This window comes from Bufo gargarizans, chromosome 6 (assembly GCF_014858855.1).
Source record: "Bufo gargarizans isolate SCDJY-AF-19 chromosome 6, ASM1485885v1, whole genome shotgun sequence".
Lineage (NCBI taxonomy): Eukaryota > Metazoa > Chordata > Amphibia > Anura > Bufonidae > Bufo > Bufo gargarizans.
Genome location: NC_058085.1, coordinates 26170557 through 26196114, shown reverse-complemented (window position 1 = coordinate 26196114; position 25558 = coordinate 26170557). Strand labels below are relative to the sequence as shown.

At 41.7% G+C, this 25558-nt stretch overlaps 1 protein-coding gene across 1 annotated transcript in view; it reads right to left on the bottom strand.

Annotated features, from left to right (window-relative positions):
- Positions 1-25558, bottom strand: part of LOC122940414 (zinc finger protein 260-like) — a 492103-nt gene that overhangs the window by 387767 nt on the left and 78778 nt on the right. The gene's annotated exons all lie outside the window — the stretch shown is intronic.

Genomic DNA, 25558 nt, shown 5'->3' with positions numbered 1-25558 from the left:
GAACCCGAACTATACAGTTCGGGTTCGCTCATCCCTACTCTTGACTTATTTTCAATGTGATTGCCCCCCCTCCAGTGGCGCTCAATTCTTTCAAACACCGTAAAGGTCAATAGTGAGGGGTCACTATTATGGTGTTCTTTGAAGTGTTTCAAGACTGTGTGCAATTCGTATCCCTTTGTGATGTTTGCCATATGTTCTGATATTCTCGTTTTTAGAAGTCTTTTGGTCCTAACTACATATTGTTTCTGGCAGGGACACTGTAATAGGTAAATTACGTCCATAGAGTTACAGGATAGGTGTTCTCGGATTTGGTATGTGAAGTCGTTTCGCGTGGACATAACTGTATTTGTTCTTTTAGGAGATTTTGTAGTTTTGCAATTTTTGCATCTTCCGCATCTGAAAAAACCTTTTAGTGAAAGCCAATTAGGATTGCTTTTTGTCATTTTCTTTTTTATGGTTGGGGCTATTTTCAGCCCTAAATTCGTGGCTTTGGTATATGTAATGAGAGGTTTCACTGGAAGCATATTACCTATTAATTTGTCTTAATAAATGATGCCAGTATTTGTGAATGATCTTTTCAACCTTTTTATATTGTGCATTAACCACTTCAGCCCCGCTAGGTGAAACCCCCTTCATGACCAGGCCACTTTTTACACTTCGGCACTACACTCCTTTCACCGTTTATCGCTCGGTCATGCAACTTACCACCCAAATGAATTTTACCTCCTTTTCTTCTCACTAATGGAGCTTTCATTTGGTGGTATTTTATTGCTGCTGACATTTTTACTTTTTTTGTTATTAATCAAAATGTAACTATTTTTTTGCAAAAAAATGACATTTTTCACTTTCAGCTGTGAAATTTTGCAAAAAAAACGACATCCATATATAAATTTTTCGCTAAATTTATAGTTCTACATGTCTTTGATAAAAAAAAAATGTTTGGGCAAAAAAAAAATGGTTTGGGTAAAAGTTATAGCGTTTACAAACTATGGTACAAAAATGTGAATTTCCGCTTTTTGAAACGGCTCTGATTTTCTGAGCACCTGTCATGTTTCCTGAGGTTCTACAATGCCCAAACAGTAGAAAAACCCCACAAATGACCCCATTTCGGAAAGTAGACACCCTAAGGTATTCGCTGATGGGCATAGTGAGTTCATAGAACTTTTAATTTTTTGTCACAAGTTAGCGGAAAATGATGATGATTTTATTTTTTATTTTTTTTCTTACAAAGTCTCATATTCCACTAACTTGCGACAAAAAATAAAAAATTCTAGGAACTCACCATGCCCCTCACAGAATACCTTGGGGTGTCTTCTTTCCAAAATGGGGTCACTTGTGGGGTAGTTATACTGCCCTGGCAATTTAGGGGCCCAAATGTGTGAGAAGAACTTTGCAATCAAAATGTGTAAGAAATGACCGGTGAAATCCGAAAGGTGCACTTTGGAATATGCGCCCCTTTGCCCACCTTGGCAGCAAAAAAGTGTCACACATGTGGTATCGCCGTACTCAGGAGAAGTTGGGGAATGTGTTTTGGGGTGTCATTTTACATATACCCATGCTGGGTGAGAGAAATATCTTGGCAAACGACAACTTTTCCCATTTTTTTACACAAAGTTGGCATTTGACCAAGATATTTTTCTCACCCAGCATGGGTATATGTAAAATGACACCCCAAAACACATTCCCCAACTTCTCCTGAGTACGGCGATACCAGATGTGTCACACTTTTTTGCTGCCAAGGTGGGCAAAGGGGCACATATTCCAAAGTGCACCTTTCGGATTTTGCAGGCCATTTTTTACACATTTTGATTGCAAAGTACTTCTCACACATATGGGCCCCTAAATTGCCAGGGCAGTATAACTACGCCACAAGTGACCCCATTTTGGAAAGAAGACACCCCAAGGTATTCCGTGAGGGGCACTGCGAGTTCCTAGAATTTTTTTTTTTTTGTCACAAGTTAGCGGAAAATGATGATGTTTTTTGTTTTTTCTTACAAAGTCTCATATTCCACTAACTTGCGACAAAAAATAAAAAATTCTAGGAACTCACCATGCCCCTCACAGAATACCTTGGGGTGTCTTCTTTCCAAAATGGGGTCACTTGTGGGGTAGTTATACTGCCCTGGCAATTTAGGGGCCCATATGTGTGAGAAGAACTTTGCAATCAAAATGTGTAAAAAATGGCCTGCAAAATCCGAAAGGTGCACTTTGGAATATTTGCCCCTTTGCCCACCTTGGCATCAAAAAAGTGTCACACATCTGGTATCGCCGTACTCAGGAGAAGTTGGGGAATGTGTTTTGGGGTGCCATTTTACATATACCCATGCTGGGTGAGAGAAATATGTTGGCAAAAGACAACTTTTCCCATTTTTTTATACAAAGTTGGCATTTGACCAAGATATTTATCTCACCCAGTATGGGTATATGTAAAATGACACCCCAAAACACATTCCCCAACTTCTTCTGAGTACGGCGATACCAGATGTGTCACACTTTTTTGCAGCCTAGATGCGCAAAGGTGCCCAAATTCCTTTTAGGAGGGCATTTTTAGACATTTGGATCCCAGACTTCTTCTCACGCTTTAGGGCCCCTAAAAAGCCAGGGCAGTATAAATACCCCACATGTGACCCCACTTTGGAAAGAAGACACCCCAAGATATCCAATGAGGGGCCTGGCAAGTTCATAGAAAAAAAATTTTTTCGCATAAGTTAGCGGAAATTGATTTTTTTTTGTTTTTTCTCACAAAGTCTCACTTTCCGCTAACTTAGGACAAAAATTTCAATCTTTCATGGACTCAATATGCCCCTCAGCAAATACCTTGGGGTGTCTTCTTTCCAAAATGGGGTCAGTTGTGGGGTGTTTGTACTGCCCTGGCATTTGAGGGTCTCCGCAATCATTACATGTATGGCCAGCATTAGGAGTTTCTGCTATTCTCCTTATATTGAGCATACAGGTAATGAGATTTTTTTTTCCGTTCAGCCTCTGGGCTGAAAGAAAAAAATGAACGGCACAGATTTCTTCATTCGCATCGATCAATGTGGATGAAAAAATCTCTGCCCAAAAAAAAAAATGGAGGGGAAAGGCGTCTGCCAGGACATAGGAGCTCCGCCCTACATCCATACCCACTTAGCTCGTATGCCCTGGCAAACCAGATTTCTCCATTCACATCAATCGATGTGGATGAATAAATCATTGCCGAGATTTTTTTTTTTATATATATATATATATACATACAAAGTGCTTGCCAAAGCATAGGAACGCCGCCTCCTCCTCAGCTCGTATGCCTCGGCAAACGTATCTGTCACTGCAGAGGAGAAAATCCCGTCTTGCAGCGCCGCATACACCGACTTGCGTGTAATCTGACAGCAGTGCAATGCTTCTGTCAGAATGCACATCGGTGCTGCAGCTAGTAGATCGGTTGGTCCACCTGGAAGGTAAAAAGACAAAAAAAAAAAAAAAAAGAAAAAACCAGGCCACAACGCAATAATTTTATTAACTTTGGAACAGAACATGTAACTTTAACTTTTGGAACTAAACATTAACCTGTTTGCTTACCTGTTTTTTTTTTGTTTTTTTACCTTTATAGAACAAACCTCTCCTTCCCCATGGGTCAATGTGCAAAGCGCAAATCGCCCAAAGATGTGGCGAAGTGCGTTATGCACTTTGTCCCATGTGAAAGGAGACGTTTGCAGCAGCTGTGAGTGAATGGGCCCTAATAGCCCTGTGTGCCTATCCTGGTGAGATGATCCCTATGCTAATAGTGTACCTGTGAGTGGTACTTCCGGAAACACTCTCCAAAGAATAGGGCAGGGTGGTCGGGACAGTCAGGACAGAAATAGCGGGTGTCACGCCTTATTCCACTCCTGCTACAGACACGACATTTTTTTCAGGGTGGCGGTCGGTTTGAGGTACCAGCAACGACACTGGGGAAGTGTCGCTCGTGTAGACGGCTAACTACACTGGTGGATGGGGCCACGGAACCTCCTGGATACAGGAGGTTCGCGATGATCTCTTCCTGAAATTTGAGGAAGGATCCAGTTCTCCCAGCCTTACTGTAGAGAACAAAACTATTGTACAGAGCCAATTGAATTAAATATACAGACACCTTCTTATACCAGCGTCTGGTGCGTCGGGAAACTAAATACGGAGCCAACATCTGGTCATTGAAGTCGACCCCTCCCATGTGGAGGTTATAGTCGTGGACTGAGAGGGGCTTTTCAATGACACGGGTTGCTCGCTCAATTTGGATTGTCGTGTCTGCGTGAATGGAGGAGAGCATGTAAACGTCACGCTTGTCTCTCCATTTCACCGCGAGCAGTTCTTCGTTACACAGTGCGGCCCTCTGCCCCCTTGCAAGACGGGTGGTAACGAGCCGTTGGGGGAAGCCCGCGCGACTAGTTCGCGCGGTACCACAGGCGCCAATCCGTTCTAGAAACAAATGCCTAAAGAGGGCCACACTTGTGTAAAAATTGTCCACATAAAGATGGTACCCCTTGCCGAATAAGGGTGACACCAAGTCCCAAACTGTCTTCCCACTGCTCCCCAGGTAGTCAGGGCAACCGACCGGCTCCAGGGTCTGATCTTTTCCCTCATAGACCCGAAATTTGTGGGTATAGCCTGTGGCCCTTTCACAGAGCTTATACAATTTGACCCCATACCGGGCGCGCTTGCTTGGGATGTATTGTTTGAAGCCAAGGCGCCCGGTAAAATGTATTAGGGACTCATCTATGCAGATGTTTTGCTCTGGGGTATAAATATCTGCAAATTTCAGGTTGAAATGGTCTATGAGGGGCCGAATTTTGTGGAGCCGGTCAAAAGCAGGGTGGCCCCTGGGACGGGAGGTGCTGTTATCGCTAAAGTGCAGGAAACGCAGGATGGTCTCAAATCGTGTCCTGGACATAGCAGCAGAGAACATGGGCATGTGATGAATTGGGTTCGTGGACCAATATGACCGCAATTCATGTTTTTTTGTCAGGCCCATGTTGAGGAGGAGGCCCAGAAAAGTTTTAATTTCGGAAACTTGGACTGGTTTCCACCGGAAAGACTGGGCATAAGAGCTTCCCGGGTTAGCGGTTATAAATTGTGTGGCATATCTGTTTGTTTCGGCCACAACTAAGTCTAAAAGCTCCGCAGTCAAGAACAGCTCAAAAAATCCCAGGGCCGAACCGATCTGAGCCGTCTCAACCCGAACTCCAGACTGGGCAGTGAAAGGGAAAACTACGGGTGCGGCGGAAGTTGGGGACTGCCAATCAGGGTTTGCCAGCACCTCTGGGATTCTAGGGGCTCTACGGGCACGTCTTTGCGGTGGCTGCGACGGGGTCACTACTGCACGTGCCACCGTACCAGCTTCAACTGCCCTTCTGGTGCTCGCTACTTCACCAGGTTGTACGGCAGTGCTGGTACTAGGTCCAGGAAGGGCTGGGCTGCTGGTGTATGCCTCACTCTGCTGCTCTTGAAGCGGATCCTGCGCAACCTGCGGTCTAGCGACACGGGGCCGGGTACGCCTGCTGCTATCAGGGACCTCAGCCTCCTCGTCCGAACTTTGGGTCAGAGAGCCACTGCTTTCTACAGGTTCGTATTCTGACCCGCTGGATTCATCAGATGAGGGTTCCCACTCCTCATCCGACTGGGTCAGAAGCCTGTAGGCCTCTTCAGAAGAATACCCCCTGTTAGACATGTGGGCAACTAAATTTCGGGGTATTCCCTGAGACTACCCAAGAAAAAAAAAGCAAGCCTGTCTTACAAAGGGGAGCCTAGCGAAGTACCGGAGGCCGTTGCGGTTGATAAAAAATATCAAAACTGATTTTTTTTATCGCCGCAGTGCGTGATCAAAATGAATGTGCGATCAGTGAATGTGCAGTGATCAAAAAAAAATAATTTTTTTGTCACTGCGGTGGGGCGGGCGTGGGCAAACGCACGTGTGGGCGACCGATCAGGCCTGATCGGGCAAACACTGCGTTTTGGGTGGAGGGCGAACTAAAGTGAGACTAGTACTATTATAGATCTGACCGTGATCAGTTTTGATCACTTTCAGATACTATAAAAGTACAAATGTTGATTAGCGATACGCTAATCAGCGAATAACGGACTGCGGTGCGGTGGGCTGGGCGCTAACTGATCGCTAACTACCTAACCAAGGGACCTAAACTATACCTAAAACCTAACGGTCAATAACAGTGAAAAAAAAAAAAGTGACAGTTTGCACTGATCACTTTTTTTCCTTTTCACTAGTGATTGACAGGGTGATCAAAGGGTTAATTGGGTGCTGGGAGGTGTTCTGGGGGCTAAGTGTACTGTAGTGGGTACTCACAGTGATGATGTGCTCCTCTGCTCCTCTCCTGGAACCAACCGACCAAAAGAAGGAGCAGAGGAGCACAGCAGCCATATAATCCCATCATATTTACTAATATGATGGGTTATCTGGCTGCTGATTCGTTTTTTTGAAAATCATCAACCTGCCAGCCAATGATCGTGGCCGGCAGGTTGATGACGAAGTTCTTCTTTGAATTTTGCCGGCCCGCGATGCGCATGCGCGGGCCGGCATACCCGGAAATCTCGCGTCTCGCGAGAGGACGCACCGGCGCGTCCACCCAGAACAACACGACCACCGCGAAGACGCAATCCTGCGTACGGCGGTCGTGAGGAGGTTAAAGGGTATTATTATGGTTCATTCACACGTCCGGAATTTCATTCCGCATTTTGCGGAACGGAATTGCGGACCCATTCACTTCTATGGAACGGCACGATGTGCTGCCCGGATCCGGAATTGCGGATCCGCACTTCCGGGTCCGCAATTCTGATCCCAAAAAATATAGAACATGTCCTATTCTTGTCCGCATTGTGGACAAGAAAAGCCATTTTCTATGAGAATGCCAGCAATGTGCGGTCCGCAAAATGCGGAACACACATCGCCGATGTCCGTGTTTTGCGGATCCACGGATCCGTGGATCTGCAAAACATACACAGACGTGTGAATGGACCTTAAATCTGATGTTCTTGTCCTCAGTTTTTGATGGATCTGGCGAGGAGGAGGAGAAAAAAAGGAGTTCCTATCCATTAATTTTACCTTTTCAAATGCATTTGCTATTGTTTTCAGTGGGTATTCCTTGGCTAAAAAATTTTTTTTTTGATTATTGGCTTCTACCTCAAATTGGCTGTTTTCCGTGCAATTTTCTTTTCAATCTCCTGAATTCACTGATCGGTATATTTGTGAGCCATCTTAGTAGATGGTAACTAGAATGAAGGATGTAGTTATTTTTTGCAATTGGTTTCTGATAAGTACTGCAAAGGAGTTTGGTTCCTGATATTGTAATTGTGAGGTCTAAAAATTCTATCTGTTTATTGCTAATGTTGGAAGTCAGAGTTATGTTATATTCGTTGATGTTGATATCTGTTAAGAATTATTTTAATTTATCTTCAGTATCTGCCCATATAAATATAAAATCATCTATGTATCTGCGCCAGAGTACCAGGCTCGCTCCCAGTATTGGTGTTATGGTTTCTTGTTCCTATTGTGCCATGAAGATATTGGCATAACTGGTGGCGAACCTGGTACCCATGGCTGTTCCGCGCTTTTGTAGATAAAAAACTGAGTCATAAGAGAAGTAATTATGGTTCAGAATAAAACGTACTCCTTCCATTATATATTTTATTTGTTCTTGGGGTAACAGTTGATGATAGTTGAGTTGTTTGTCCAGAGCTATTATTCCTTGTTCGTGATCAATGATTGTGTATAAGGAGTTGACATCAAATGTGCCGAGAATCCAGGTTTGTTGGTAATCTAGTTGTTCTAGAGTTTTTACTATGTCTGTCGTATCTTTGATATAAGATAGTAATTTTTTAACTGTCGGTTGTAATAGTCGATCTAGATATTGTGATAAGTTTGATGTAAGTGAGCCAATACCTTCCCCAGAAGAAGCCAGATTTACTGGTGAAACGGTGTTGGGTCAGAAGTTGGCCGAGAGATCTTTGCACCATTCAGTGTATGTTTAATTGTGTTCCTTTGTGTTCCTTCCATCTTAACCTCAGTCTCTACAATTGCCTCTTTTGCATTGTGCTTGGGGCGTTGCTGCCATGAGGCTCTGAGGTATGCTCTTTCAGCCAGTATTCTTTTTCTCTGTATTTTCGTGCACTGATCTCCCGACCTTTCCTTGGGTCCTGCTCCTCATTTGTGTGTCCCGCCTTGTGCTGCCTGTTTTATAATACATGTATGTACTGTTCATTTATATTTACAATAAAGCTTTTTGGATTTTCATATACATGAAAGTCAGCTTAGTTTTTTGGTGATTATTTATTCTTTTTATGTCAGTCTCTACACATTTCCTAAAAGTTGCTATGTCATCTCCCATTTCTTGTTTGGGATATTTTTTTTATTTAAATTTTAACTCTGTATGATAGAAGGTAGAGAGTTTTGTAAGTTCATGTGTTATGTTTTTTTTAGAAAATATTTTTTCAAACATAATTTTCTAATAAATTTTTCCACCCCTATGTATGTATTGAATTTATCTAGATTGTGAGTAGGTGAAAATTTTAAGCCCTTAAAGTTGTTTTTGTGTATCTGTCAAAGTCGCGTTGCTGAGATTGACTATATTGCTTAATGTGTCTGGTGTGTCTTGTGGTATCTCAGTGGTCTTCTTTCTGTGTCTCCCTCGTCGTATCTTCTTTGTGGTCTGTATTCCTGAGTTCTGTTTGTGTTCCTTGTTTCTTGATCTGTTTGTTGGTGATTCCAATATTGTTGTTGTTTGTGAGGGACATTTGTTCGTCTCGATTCGTATTGTTCCTGGGTGGGTGTCTCTCTCTGATTGTTTCTGTGTCTTAAATTGTAATGGTGAACTGGAGTTTGTGCTCTCGTGTGTCGTTTTGGTGATCGTGATTGGTAATATGACCTTGTTCTATGGTGTGGCGGGGTCTGATCTAAAAAATGAGGTGAATTTAAGGCTTCATACTGATTGTTAGTAGGAACATTGTATCTTGTTTGTATGTTGTCTCTAATTCGATCTTGTTTATTTTTCTTGGGCTTGGTCGTGATATTTTTCTGAATCGGGCTTGCTGTTTTCTCTATTTGTTCTTGTGGGCTGTTTGGATATTCTGTTTGATAAGATGTTTGTTTATGTTGTTTTAGCTTCTTATTTTTCTGCTCATAATTTTTTGTTCTAAGTTATCTAGACTTGTACATATTCTCTTTTGCCACATGTTAAAATATTCATCATGTTGTATTCTATCTATTGATTCCCTTAGTTTTGATATTTGTTCAATTGTCTCTTCCAGTATTTCTGTCGGTCTTTTGATTATGAGTTCTATTAGTGTTCTAGATTGGACTTTAAGAAAAGTGTCCCATTCTCATTTAAATTTCTCATTTATTAGGTCCTCTGCTGGTTCCTTTGTTAATAGTAGTCCTTTTGGAATGTAATCCATAGCTAGGTATTGGTTAAGTGATTTGATTTTCCACTTTTGTCTTAGTTTTGTCCTGCACGTGGGTTGCAGGAAAGTTGCCGTCGCGCGCTTTTCTCCTCCGGTGACGTCACTTCCGGGTAGTTGGAGTTGTTCGGCGGTCGGCGGAGGAGAAAAGCGTGCGACGGCAACTTTCCTGCAACCCACGTGCACAGCGAGGACGCCGCAGACTACCTGGAGAGCCGGAGACACACAGAAGAGGGGTAACGTACCTCTGTGTAATTTGCCTTCCAGGTGGAGATTCAACTACTACTAATACAAGCATATATTCAAATAGAGGAGAGACTATATGAAAGATTTATTCATAAAAGGATCTGATAGCATCCATTAATCTCTTCCTTTGACTATTAGTGAATACTAAGAAAGTTAATATTGAGATCGATTGACAATATTATCTATATGAACTTAAAACAACCTATGAAATATTGGTATCTATTATCTATTGATCTATAGACATTTCCCAGGTACGATTTAAATTTAATTTTTCTACAAACTTTTTTATGGACTCTTTTTATGGACCTTTTTTTGGAATTTATTACCTTTTTTGGAGTATATTTACTTTTTTGAAGTATATTAACTTTTCTGGAGTGTATTAACTTGCTGGTGGATAATTTCTAAACTACAGATGGACACTTAATATATTTTGATACTTATTGATGAATTGTTTATATATATATATAGACACCAATTGATAATTTTAAGGATATTTAACCTTAACTAGGACACCTAATATATTCCTATTAATTCATTTATACACCTATTTATTAACTCAGTCACTTACTAGTGAGTATACACATCACAAATTTTATTAAAACTACACAGACAAGTGAGATTAATCCATATCATCCGACAGAGACATTCTTTTAAATTTCCCTTATCTTTATAATCTAAATAAACTATATTGTTTTATCCCACTTGCTGCGAGTGCCGTCCATTCATTCCAAATTACTCAGTACACCTGCACTAAACTCTCCAAATTTCAAGTGCAGATGGCAGATATGGTGCATTTGAGTGGAGAAGGCTAAATTATGTGTCTGGAGTTATTTTTGCTTGGTCACATGACCCTCCATCGGCAGCCATCTTAGGGACAGATCTCCTGTATGGACAGCAAAGAAGATTTGCCCAACAAGAGGACACAACTTATGAAATATGGCAAACGTCACATAAAATCAACAAAGGTTATATTAGTAAGTGTCATATAATCATCTTACATGCACATTGGTCAACAAGAACCAGAAAGTGTCCAACCCCTTTATGTTGCTGCTGATGGAGCTGGTGCTCCTCCTGCCCCCCTTCCCCCCAGCAGTCATGGCAGTGGAGTGTGAGCTCAGATGGTCCCCCAGGCAGCGCCGATGCAAGGATTTCTGCCGCCCGAGGCAAAGATCCATTTTGCCACCCCCTCATGTCACTCACTCACTGACAGACACACACACACACTGACGGACAGACACGCACTCAGACACTCACTGAATGACGTACACAGAAACTCACTGACAGACACACATACACTCACTGACAGACAGACATGCACTCACTGACAGACACTCAGACACTCACTGAATGACGTACACAGAAACTCACTGACATACAAACTGACAGACAAACATACAATCACTGACAGACACTCTCTGACAGACATAAATACACTCTCTGACAGACAGACACACACTCACTCACTGACAGACATACACCTACACACACGGAAACACACACACGGAAACTTACTGACAGACAGACACTCACTCACTGGCAGACAAACACACACATATACTCACTGACAAACATACACATACTCCCTGACAAACACACAGACACTTACTGACCGACAGACATCCACACTCACTGACATACACACAAAGACACTCAATGACAGACACACATACATTTACTGACAGAAAGACAGACATACATACACTCACTCACTGACATAAATACACAGGAAGACACTCACTCAGTCAAACACTTAAACACTCACCTCCCTGGGGTCCAGTGTGGTGCAGCTCCTCAGTCCTCCAGCGCGCCGTTTAGTATGCCGGGGCCGGAATGACGTCATATTCCGGCATCACAGAGGGCGCACGAGGGAGGAGTGGGGAGCTGCTAGAACAGCCTCCCTTGCCGCCCGCCTCCTCTCCTCTGGTAATTTACTGGCAGAGCAGGCACCTGCCATCAGGGTAAGCAGATGCCAGCTCTGCCATATTTAAGAAGGACCTCCACCTCCTGGCCCCCCTGTAACGGCTCTGGGGGTGGCTCAAGAGATGCTCGACCTGTCACCCAGGGCTGCAGCCCCAGTCTGGGGGAGCCCAGCAGGCCGGCGCTCTAGGTGAATGCCTAGTTCGCCTATATGGTTGTGCCGGCCCTGATTATCGTGTTGGTGAAGGACTGCAATGTTCCTCCACCTTTGTACATCTGCTTTAAATAGGCCTGGATTACTGTAACCATTTTTTTAATATATTTTTTCATATATATACAGTGGAGGAAATAATTATTTGACCCCTCACTGATTTTGTAAGTTTGTCCAATGACAAAGAAATGAAAAGTCTCAGAACAGTATCATTTCAATGGTAGGTTTATTGTAACAGTGGCAGATAGCACATCAAAAGGAAAATCGAAAAAATAACTTTAAATAAAAGATAGCAACTGATTTGCATTTCATTGAGTGAAATAAGTATTTGAACCCTCTAACAAAAAAAGACTTAATACTTGGTGGAAAAACCCTTGTTTGTAAGCACAGAGGTCAAACGTTTCTTGTAATTGATGACCAAGTTTGCGCACATTTTAGGAGGAATGTTGGTCCACTCCTCTTTGCAGATCATCTCTAAATCCCTAAGGTTTCGAGGCTGTCTCTGTGCAACTCTGAGCTTGAGCTCCCTCCATAGGTTTTCGATTGGATTAAGGTCCGGAGACTGACTAGGCCACTCCATGACCTTAATGTGCTTCTTCTTGAGCCACTCCTTTGTTGCCTTTGCTGTATGTTTTGGGTCATTGTCGTGCTGGAACACCCATCCACGACCCATTTTCAGTTTCCTGGCAGAGGGAAGGAGGTTGTCGCTCAGGATTTCACGATACATGGCTCCGTCCATTTTCCCGTTTATGCGAATAAGTTGTCCTGTGCCCTTAGCAGAAAAACACCCCCAAAGCAAAATGTTTCCACCCCCATGCTTGACGGTGGGGACGGTGTTTTGGGGGTCATAGGCAGCATTTTTCTTCCTCCAAACACAGCGAGTTGAGTTAATGCCAAAGAGCTCTATTTTGGTCTCATCAGACCACAGCACCTTCTCCCAGTCACTCTCTGAATCATTCAGGTGTTCATTGGCAAACTTCAGACGGGCCTGCACATGTGCCTTCCTGAGCAGGGGGACCTTGCGAGCCCTGCAGGATTTTAATCCATTGCGGTGTAATGTGTTTCCAATGGTTTTCTTGGTGACTGTGGTCCCTGCTAATTTGAGGTCATTAACTAACTCCTCCCGTGTAGTTCTAGGATGCTTTTTCACCTTTCTCAGAACCATTGACACCCCACGAGGTGAGATCTTGCGTGGAGCCCCAGAGCGAGGTCGATTGATGGTCATTTTGTGCTCCTTCCATTTTCGAACAATCGCACCAACAGTTGTCACCTTCTCTCCCAGCTTCTTGCTAATGGTTTTGTAGCCCATTCCAGCCTTGTGCAGGTCTACAATTTTGTCTCTGACATCCTTGGACAGCTCTTTGGTCTTTCCCATGTTGGAGAGTTTGGAGTCTGCTTGATTGATTGATTCTGTGGACAGGTGTCTTTTATACAGGTGACTAGTTAAGACAGGTGTCCTTAATGAGGGTGACTAATTGAGTAGAAGTGTCTAACCACTCTGTGGGAGCCAGAACTCTTAATGGTTGGTAGGGGTTCAAATACTTATTTCACTCAATGAAATGCAAATCAGTTGCTATCTTTTATTTAAAGTTATTTTTTCGATTTTCCTTTTGATGTGCTATCTGCCACTGTTACAATAAACCTACCATTGAAATGATACTGTTCTGAGACTTTTCATTTCTTTGTCATTGGACAAACTTACAAAATCAGTGAGGGGTCAAATAATTATTTCCTCCACTGTATATATATATATATATATATATATATATATATATTTATTTTAAAAAGTGCAACACCCAAAATAAATATTAAAAAAGGATACACTAATGAGATATATAGAAAATATACCACACTTCATCATAATAACTTCAACACAGATGGTGGTTTACTATCAAACCGTTCTATTTTCTATGCTGGATTACAGTTGAATGGCACAACTGTGCGTGTCAATCCCTTTGTGAAAAGTAGAAGTGTGCCCTTGGCTGTGTGACAAAAATGATCCTCTGTAGTCAAGTCTCGCAGCTGACTGATTATACTGGCACATGCTTTACAATATCCGTACCATGCTGCGCACTTTAAGGCAGCCGCCAAGGACCACAACGCTAGATGTGTAACATGACAGAATTATGACCCAGGGTGAGAGGAAATGACCTCTACAACAGACCCGGGGAGACTAATGCACCCGGCACACGGCAAACCACTTTTCTACTCCCTTCCGAGCTCTGACAATCGCAGGACGACGTGGTCGTGCCCATGTCCTTTGCTTTGAGAATGTACATTGCCGATCGTGTTTGGGTGGGTCGATCGGTGGTTCGCATGTCGCCTCACAGACAAATGGAGGACAATTGACCCGCCGCTTAACCTTTCCTTATGCTGTATGTGTCTGGGGAATCCAATGTCGTCGAGCAATGCTGCATTACCGCTGAGGTCTGTGCCACAGCTGATGTTTATCCAGTGAAGTACACTGTATTTTCACATTAAAGCTCTCTGTGCTTCCAAGAATCACGAGTTTTGCTTGACAAGAATCTTTATTTAATCTCAGTGTACTTGTTTCTCCATTTTATATATTTCCTAAATTAGGAATTAATATCTACTTCAGATGTTGTTTTTTGGACCTCATACTGAGGCCCACATACTCCACTGATGTTTACTCCTCACCGCTAATATACCATGTGTAACTTTATTTTGCTATTTGTAATTAAATATTTCAAAAAAATTGAACAGTTTTAAAAGTATAGTAAAGCTAAATAATCTGAGTCAAAACATTTGTGGTTATTTCAAAATGTTAATGATAACACTCCTCCAATGAAATTGTGTCCAATCCAATTTTATTCTTGTTCAGTTTCATTCCCATATATACTCATTCCGAATGCTTTACCTGTTGCTGAGGCTTCAGCTGCTGCTGCAACTGCTGTTTCCTGTTGCAACCACCTTTGCAGCAGATTGTGGGCTATACACACGAGTTCCTCATACTACTCCTCTTTATAAATCCTGGCACTACCGAGTATGATCATGTTGCGTTATATTGTGGTTCTGTCCACATTACCAATGCTGGTCTTTCTGCTGCTGACTCCTGCTGCTACCACCGTGTCTGCTGGTGATGATTGGCGGCCATCCACACAAGATCCATCCACCTTTTCCTCCTCATAAATCGTGACACTGCAGAGTATGAACATGTTGAGTTTTAGGTTGGGATCTGTTGACATTATGTAATTTATTGCTCCTTATGCTGCTGCAGCTGCTATTAACGTTGCTAATAAAAGGGGGCTATCCACACGAGTTACTCTTACTATTCCTCTATAAAAATCCGGGCACTACTGAGTGTTGCAATGTGGAGTTCAAAGTTGGGTCTGTAGACATTTTGAACGCTCTTCCTGCCGCTGCTAAATGGGGGCAATCTACACACGTTCCTGTTCCAACTCCTCCTCAAAAAAAATAAAAAAAGGGGAGTCTTTTCTTGTTGAATTATGTGTTGGGTCCATAGACTTGTGCTATTTGTTCATGTGCAAATAATTAATTTAGGTTAATCTCAATGAGCACAACAAAACACAAGTAATATAAACAAAAACGACGTTCGTGTTGCGGCCTGTCATGATTAGGCTTTGTAATCTTTGTTCTATTGCACCCATCCTTATATTGCTTTCAAAATATCATTTATTCAACTCATGTGCTTTCCCTTGTCCTGTTATAAAGAAAATGATTTTCTTAGCTATTCTGTTCATGAAGTTGAAAAAATGTACTTAGCAATCCAACACATTTTGTATTAGAAATTTCACTAATCTGTACTTTTGTCTTATAACATATTGCATTGAAACCCTTTTTTATACACCGACACATTTTAATTTTATTAGTTTTCAGAGGGATGTTTTTTTTTAAGTAATGTTTATTAAAAATTAAGGTATCACCCAAATAAAAAAAATTATGACAGAAAACACATTTTTTAATAAACTAACATTTTTTATTTTTTTAAATTTTATTACATTTTTTTTGTTAAACTAAAAAAAATAACCGCATTGTACAGTACAATTATATTTTTTTTAAACTTTAAACACTATTGAGATTATATAATATGATTCCAAGTGAGCATTAACTAAGAGCGGCTTCGAAGGTCGATTCGAATTAACTAGCAATCTTATGCTTTCATAACTTTAACAATATCTTTCCGGTTCATATGAATTCTTTAAACTTGTTTATCTGGTATTTCTGCATTTGCGCTGCAATGCAACTTTATTATTGTCAATAATTGTAAGTTTCACCATTGAAGCGGTGCACGTTGAAAGTATTATTATTATAGTATCATGCTTTGCTCAGCTTCAATCACAATTTTTTTTTTTTTCAGTTTGCTTATTTTGCTTACTTTATTATTTTAAGACAAGTGTGGTGTGAGTTTGGCCTGTTGTGGTACATTGCCCTAGCAAAGTGTGGACCGCATATCGGCTTCCCTTTTTCAAACGGTCTAGGGCAGTTAACACTGTTCTGCACTGTTTGATTAACCAACTTATTTTTTTATTATTTATTTTATTTATGTATATTTTGTTTTAATAAGGATTTAGGTTCGAACACAGTGTCGTCTGTTGTCCTGGGAGGGATGGCTGACTTCCGTGTTGACCTCTCTACATGGTTGGATGCAACTGGCGTTATACTCATCCATCTAGAAATCTGGTTTTGAGATTGAACGCGTATTTAATTGTAAATAATTATTATATATGCCTAGAAATATATATACTCGCAAATAATTATTGACAATAATGTAATGGACATTTGGAAAAGCTTGCCATATTCATGTCTTGTTGTCAATGTTAAAAATAGTAAGTTGACAACATCATGTTCAACTGGACAGGATAACAAATGGAGATTACATGGAATCGGATTCAGTATTTTACATTTTTTGGATATGAAAACAATAGAATTGCACTTTTATTACTTGATGTCATTGTAATATTTCATGTCAGATCAATGCTTGAAAATTACTGGCGAAAATATGAATTACATTCCTGACCTAAAATTTTCAGTCTATTGTTGGGTCCTGGAATAGTAATCTTATTTGTATTTTTTCTTGTAAATATAATATGTTCATCTGTTTTTTTATAATATATCAGCAAAGAATGGTATATGTTTTGAAACTCAATTAATAGAATGTTTTGTTATTAGCTTTTTCCTTTTTTATCATATTTTATTAATTTTCGAAAGAATAAAGTGTACAATACAGCAAGGAAACACCTACACATTAGGCGCTCCATATTAAATTATGATAATTCTGAATCATGAAAGTATAACAAAAGCTCACAAATAAAGTGTATGACAAAATCTGAGAGGAGCGCTATTTCAGGAGACTTATCTACTTGTTTTGGTGAGATTATATTAAAGGCTTTAAATACTGAGTCCCAAAAGGTCATAAGATCTTATCATTATTTTCTTGAGCGGCACAAGCCATTGAGAGCTTATGAGAGTATAGGAATGCTTTTTGACAGTCAACTTCTTCTAAGACAATACCTAAATCTGATTCCCAACCACTAATAAAATTAGGGCTGTCCTTGTGGGAGCTTGTTAGAAGAATCTGATATAGATGGGAAATGAGGTGAGTCGGAGGAGAAGACACTGTGAACAATTTTTCAAACTCTGTTAGTGTGGCTCCAAAAGAACACTGTGCGCCCCTGGACAAGACGAAGGATTTGATTTGCTCATATTCTAGCCAAGAGAGTATCCGGGAATTTAGAGGAAATGGAAGAATAAGATGGGAATGTATTCCCTGACATCAAGTGGTGAAAGCGAGGATCATCTGTGGATTTCATGCCTAGGAATGAGTCTTTTCCCATTCCAGCAAGAAATGCTGGATTAAGGAAAATAGGGGTAGTCTTCTGATACCCACCCACCTACGAGTTAAGGAATCCCATATTTTGAGTGTATGCTGCAATAATGGGTGATGACTAAGCGTCCTAGGATGGTCTACAGGCGAGAGCCAAGGAATATGTTTGAGAGGGAGAGAGCACAAAGTCTGCTCCAAACCTACCCATTGTTTTGTGCGTTCATTGTGTTGCCAGTCTAGTACTCTGGTGAGTATTGCGGCCGTATGGTATAATTTTAGATCAGGAATGCCCACGCCCCCAAGAGATTTAGATCTAACCAGAGTGGAATGACCTATTCGCGGGCTACCCTGTCCCCAAATGAAACGAGAAAATGCAGTTTTAGCTTTCTGAAAAAAGGAGGATGGTATATATAATATAATATGTATAATAATTTGGGCAAAGTGTCCATTTTTAATGCATTGATTCGCCCAAACCACGATAGCTCCTTTTTATTAAAAGCCTCAAGGTCCTTCAACAACCTATCTAGCAAAGGAAAATAGTTTAGTTTCAGTAGAAGTTTACTATCAGCTGGTATATAGATACCTAAATATTTAATGGCAGATGGTTGATGTTTGAATCTGAAAGAAGACAATAGTCTAGCAAAATCGCTGTGGGGGACCGTTATGTTGAGAATTTCGGATTTAGTGTAATTGACTTTAAAATTATGAATTCTTTTAGGATTGAGGGAATGGAGATATGTGGCTGAGTGATATAAAGTAGAAGATCATCGGCATATAATGCCATCTTGTACTGTTTACCATCAACTGTAAGGCCATGAATGGATGGGTTCTTACGAAGGGCTGTGGCCAGATGTTCCATTACTAACACATATAGAAGTGGAGAGAGTGGACAACCCTGCCTAGTTCCATTCCGAATTGGTATGGATGAAGACAAGAGTCCATTAATTCGTACCTTAGCAGTGGGGTCTGAATATAAGGCACGTATACCATTCAAAAATTTGGGACCAACCCCAATTTGTTGTAGGTATGGTCAAGAAATGACCAATGGACCCTATCAAAGGCCTTCTCCGCGTCAATTGAGAGCAGACAGCGTTATTTCTTGCTATGTCTGTGAGGAGTAAAGTTTTGATCTCTCCCACGGACAAACACAACCTGGTCCGTATGCACGATGCTAGGCAATATAGGGGCCAATATATCCGCAAGTATTTTAGAGTACAATTTGATATCTATATTGATCAATGAATCGGCCGGAAATTAAGAGAAATGGGAGTGATCTTTCCCTGGCTTGGGAAGTACGCTAATATGGGCTTCTAATGATGAGTGAATAGAGTTTCTGGACCAATGCTATTGAAAACCCTCGCGAGGAAAGGGGACAAGAGATCATTTATTTGTTTATAAAAACCCGTTGTGAAGCCGTCAGGGCCTGGGCATTTCCCGGCAGAAGAGTTTTTAATAACATTCTTAACATCTCCCTCAGTGATGTCAGAGTCCAGTGGATCTTTATCCGACACGGATCATGTGCGTAAAGCCTTTTCAGAGATATATTTTCCGATCCGCTTCTCTAATGAGGTCGGTGACATGTCAGAGAATTGGCCTTTAGGATTATATAATTTGGAATAATAGTCTCTAAAGACCTCTAAAATGTCTGTTGGATTATGTGTATTACTGCCATTTTCATTTTTAATGTATGGTATGAAAGTTTGTGGGCCCCTGGGATGTAACAAGCGTGCTAGAAGCCTACCACACTTGTTTGAGAACTCATAAAAGAGTATTTTCCCACATTCACGATATTTCCTAAATTTCTGGTCTAATAGGGATTTAATGGAGTTCCTAACCTTAAGCAGTTCAACATGTGTGATGTTGGAAAGTGTCTGTTTATGTAGCGTTTCAAGCTCATGTGCTCGAGCTAGCAACTTCGTAAGTGACAACGCCTTTTCTTTTTTTAATCTGGAACCAAGCTTTATGAATGTGCATCTAAGGACACATTTCAATGCCTCCCATTGGATTGGGAGGAGAGTGGGGTCGGAGGAGTGAATTTGTAGGAATTCATTGATAACATTTCGTACATCCGCCATGCAAGCCACATCTTTCAGAAGATTATTGTTCAATCTCTAGTTCCACGGTTTAGCCAATGAATTAGGCAACTTAACCCCCCAAAAAATGGGTGCATGGTCAGATAATAAAATGTCCCCAATGGAGGCTTCGGGATCCCAAGCCAATATGTGATGGCTAACAAGAAAGAGGTCAATACAGCTGTATGACTGATGGGGGGGTGAAAAGAAAGTGTAGTCCCTACCTTGTGGATGTAAAATCCTCCAAACATCAGTGAGTTGGAGGGAGTGAAAGCGGGTGAGTAATGATTGTAATTGTGATGAGTTGATCTTCAATTTGATAAAGATATAACGCCCCTCTCTATCTATGCAGACATCTACAATGGTACCCTGAAATGATATATGGAGAGCCACAGAAACCCCTCTAGAACGTGAATCAGGACTAGGGTTATGATACCACTGAGAAAAATATCTATTCCTAAGCGTTGGCACATGTCCCACTCCAAAGTGAGTCTCCTGCAACACAGTAAAACATTGACCTGAGATTGTTTTTGCGGGGTACTGAACCCCAAGACATTCAAGGATGCCACCTTAAAAGTACTCATTCTTCAAGGGAAGTGGATAGGGACTGGGAAAGGAAATATGAATGGGAAAGCTAGGAAGGAGAAAATAAATAGAATGGAAGGGAGGTTAAAGAGTAGAAAAAAGCGGGGGGTGATGTGAGAAGAGTTAGAAATGTCACCTATTGGAGAGACAATACGTAGTAGAAGCACCAAAACACTTTGTGGGATGGTGTTCCACTAAGAAGATAATGGGACAATTATTCTACACAATCAATAATTGTGTGTGTCCCTATGGGAGACGAGTTTTCGACAGAAGAGCCGCACCCGACTCCAACTCTATAGGAGACCTATGCAAGACTGATCATGTTTTGAACTAATCAATCCAGAGATCAAAAATGGAAAACCAGAAGAACATATTAAACCATTAGTAGATTCCTGCAAACAGATGGCCTAATCAAACTTAACAGGGCCACTTCCCCTTGACAGATCCCATCTGAGTATCTTCATTCTGAGGGAGGAGACCCGTGCGTAAGCACCAGTGTAAATTGCTAAAAACAAGCTCATGGCTCGCACGAATCCCCACAGCCCCAATCAAGGCACCCCCTCATAGAGACAGAAACATGAGAACCGTCAAGGTTAGAAATGATAACCTGTCAGACGCTTCGAACATATGTCGGCTACACTGCTTGCCTCGGTGGATAAATTTGACTGAATTTGGAAGCAATGGGACATGGTGTTTGATGTCTCAAACTGACTGAGCCTACACCTTACCCCCTCCGTCCTAACCCTAATGTGTCTAGTCTTGTTATTCCCCTTTGTACGTCCGAATCTTTCTTACAGTAAATTTTGTATAACTCTGCATAGTTAGTGCGAATATAGTTGCTTTGTTACTTTAGTAGCCTATAGGCTCTTATTACAGTAATACTCATCCATGACTATTGTGTATGTACTTTCTCAGACTTATTCAATGTAAGGATATATATGCATAAAAATATGATGTATGCTATTTTTCTGCTCAAATGCCCTTGGTTCTATCTTTGTATCATGAATAATGTACTCCAAAGTCATGTTTTGTCTTATGTACATGTTTATTCTTGGAAAAATCGTCAATAAAAAGATAATTGATAACCTAAGAGGCCAGAGGGGCTTCCCCATGCGACATGATATTATTAGGAACAATACTGATTCTGTGATGACCCACCCTCCCAGGACTCGCCCAAAGGCTGATCCATAGAAGATAGGCCACCAAGGGATCCACGTATGTAGGGGCTGAGACAATTGCTACCCGAAAACACAAACATTATATCGGTAAACACCATTTATGGCATAACGATCATGAGTTAGAGGACAATGTGTCATCCTCCATTTTGAACATGAAGGTCATATCTACGGAACTACCCTATAAAGATCACAATGAACAACCAGCTCTGAGCTGTTAAGCAATGTCCATTCCATCTTGAAAGTCCCTCGGACCTTGGCTCCTTATGGTGTGTTGAGGATTGCGACGAGGAGTTTTGGGCTCCCTCTGCGGTCTGGGTGGTAAGTCCATCCTGGCGTTGTCTGGCAAGGAAGGCCAGTCAGTGATCTTCACAGGTGGAATACCTACTGCAGCAGAAAAAGATGGAACATCTCTAGGATGTGAGAGAGATATTATTCACCCATTAATTCGAACCTGAAGGCGGAAGGGGAATCCCCAGGTGTAGGCAATACTGCTTTTGCAATATGGATAGCAAAGGACGCAGGGCCTTCCTTTTCAGCAAAGTGCGGCGTGAGAGGTCAGATAGAATCTGGATTGGAGCACCTTTATAGAGCACTTGACCTGCCTCTCTTGCTTTCTGCATAATGTCCGCCTTTTGTTTGCAATGGTGTATGCGGCAGATAACGTCTCTGATCCTTTCAGAGTCAGTGGGCTTGGGGCCTAAGGCACGATGAGCTCTATCTAGCTCCAGTGGGATAACAGGAGAGGATCCTAGAATATCATTAAAGATGCGTTGAAGCGTGCTGTCTAGATCCTTAGGTGTCACTGCCTCAGGAAGGCCTCTTATTATGATATTATTTCACCTACCCCTATTTTCTGCATCATCCACCACATCTGCCAAATATTGTAGTTGAAAGGAGTAGGATTCTAAGATAGCCTCCTGAAAGTCCTGTTTAGTACTGACAGTTAACACTGATTGCTCCACCTCTGTAACCCTCTCCCCTATTGCTAGCAGTTCGTGTTTAATGGTGTTCATTTCTGCCCTATAGACCCTCTCCAGCCTGGCAATATATGACTCTATATCAGATTTAGTGGGTATCGATGAAATCTGCTTGCGGATGTCTCTTATTTCAGCGGTAGCTGCCGCCTCAGGTTGAGAAGAGGTATTACATGATGTCACCTCAGAAAAGCCTCTAATCAAGGTATGCGGAACAACAGGGGGTGAGGTATAGGGTGTTAGCGGTACATCTGGTGGGCCCAGTGGAGGAAAGTCTGGCTCCCGCTCACTCCATTCTCCGGAGATGGCGCTTTCCCGCCTTTCTGTGTTAGGGGGACACGGAGGTGGTTAGTATGCCTCCCTCTGTGACTCCCTCCCCAGTAGCTCATTCACGGGTTCCATCCCGATTGCTCCCGCCGTTTCAACCGACGTGTCCATTCCGGACTGCTGAAGAGGCTCGTCTTCTTCTAACTGCTCCGGCGCGTGTGTCGGCCATTTTGGAGCCACATGTGAGGAACGCTGTTCCCTGGTAGAGAAGAATTTCTCTATGCTATAGGAGGAGGGAGTGGATTCTGGTTGGCTGGGGGTAGCCTGAGTCGTCTTCTTCTTCTTAATGACCATCTTGTGAGTGTTTTCGACCTCTGATTGATGAGATATTGTCTCCTAATAGAGCGGAGCGCAGGAGCTGAAGCGAAGTGCGTCTCACTCCTCCATCGCCAAGACACCCCCCCCCAGCTTTTTCCTTTTTTTAATACAGTTATTAGTAATTTCATATCTGTGATACCTTATGTAACCACAATAGGGTTGAGTGTGTTAATAAACTAATAGCATGGCTGTATAGTTTACCAATATATATTTTTTGTTATAAAAAAAACACAATACAAATGTAAATAGCAATCAATACTTTATAAATTGGGTACCAATCAAAACATTGTAAACTGTAATCAGTACCAAAGTACCCAGTAATTAAGGGTTTCAAGCCAATTTTTTTGGGGGGGTCAATCCCTTTTTTTTAATAATAGAAAAATGTAATAGAATATTTAAATAACAGTAAGAACTAGGGATGAGCGAACTCGAACTGTATAGTTCGGGTTCGTACCGAATTTTGGGGTGTCCGTGACACGGACCCGAACCCGGACATTTTCGTAAAAGTCCGGGTTCGGGTTCGGTGTTCGTCGCTTTCTTGGCGCTTTTGTGACGCTTTCTTGGCGCTTTTTGAAAGGCTGCAAAGCAGCCAATCAACAAGCGTCATACTACTTGCCCCAAGAGGCCATCACAGCCATGCCTACTATTGGCATGGCTGTGATTGGCCAGAGCACCATGTGACCCAGCCTCTATTTAAGCTGGAGTCACATAGCGCCGCCCGTCACTCTGCTCTGATTAGCGTAGGGAGAGGTTGCGGCTGCGACAGTAGGGCGAGATTAGGCAGATTAACTCCTCCAAAGGACTTGATTAACTGATCGATCTGCAGCTGTGGATCATTGAGCTGCTGATCCTCAATTGCTCACTGTTTTTAGGCTGCACAGACCGTTTGTCAGTCTCATTTTTCTGGGGTGATCGGCGGCCATTTTGTGTCTTGTGGTGCGCCAGCACAAGCTGCGACCAAGTGCATTTAACCCTCAATGGTGTGGTTGTTTTTTGGCTAAAGCCTACATCAGGGTGAAGCTGTCACACCAAGTGCATTTAACCAGCAATAGTCTGTTCATTTTTTGGCCATATACAAAATCAGGGGCAAGCTGCGCCTGTCACCAAGTGCATTTAACCCTCAATGGTGTGGTTGTTTTTTGGCTAAAGCCTACATCAGGGTGAAGCTGTCACACCAAGTGCATTTAACCAGCAATAGTCTGTTCATTTTTTGGCCATATACAAAATCAGGGGCAAGCTGCGCCTGTCACCAAGTGCATTTAACCCTCAATGGTGTGGTTGTTTTTTGGCTAAAGCCTACATCAGGGTGAAGCTGTCACACCAAGTGCATTTAACCAGCAATAGTCTGTTCATTTTTTGGCCATATACAAAATCAGGGGCAAGCTGCGCCTGTCACCAAGTGCATTTAACCCTCAATGGTGTGGTTGTTTTTTGGCTAAAGCCTACATCAGGGTGAAGCTGTCACACCAAGTGCATTTAACCAGCAATAGTCTGTTTATTTTTTGGCCATATCCCAGTCTAATTCTGTCACTAAATCCATACCGGTCACCCAGCGCCTAAATACTAGGCCTCAAATTTATATCCAGCTAAATCTGTCCCTAGTGCTGTAGCTGGGCGAGTTATTTAGTGTCCGTTCAAGCACATTTCTTGTTCTGGGTTGAAATACAATTCCCAATTTAGCAATTTCATAATTTAGTGGTTCCTGCTATATCAGAGCTATTTGAAATCTATCCCAAAAAGGGTATATAATATTGAAGGTGCACATTGGGTCATTCAGAATAACTTCACACACACCCGCTACTGTGTATTTCCAAGTCTAATTCTGTCACTAAACCCATACCTGTCACCCAGCGCCTAAATACTAGGCCTCAAATTTAAATCCCTCTAAATCTCTCGTTACCGCTGTACTGTTGTTGCTGGGCAAGATATTTAGTGTCCGTCAAAGCACATTTTTTGTTCTGGGTTGAAGTACAATTCCCAATTTAGCAATTTCATAATTTAGTGGTTCCTGCTATATCAGAGCTATTTGGAATCTATCCCTAAAAGGGTATATAATATTGAAGGTGCACATTGGGTCATTCAGAATAACTTCACACACACCCGCTACTGTGTATTTCCAAGTCTAATTCTGTCACTAAACCCATACCTGTCACCCAGCGCCTAAATACTAGGCCTCAAATTTAAATCCCTCTAAATCTCTCGTTACCGCTGTACTGTTGTTGCTGGGCAAGATATTTAGTGTCCGTCAAAGCACATTTTTTGTTCTGGGTTGAAGTACAATTCCCAATTTAGCAATTTCATAATTTAGTGGTTTCTGCTATATCAGAGCTATTTGAAATCTATCCCTAAAAGGGTATATAATATTGAAGGTGCACATTGGGTCATTCAGAATAACTTCACACACACGCTTCTGTGCATTTCCAAGTCTAATTCTGTCACTAAATCCATACCGGTGACCCAGCGCCTAAATACTAGGCCTCAAATTTAAATCCCTCTAAATCTCTCGT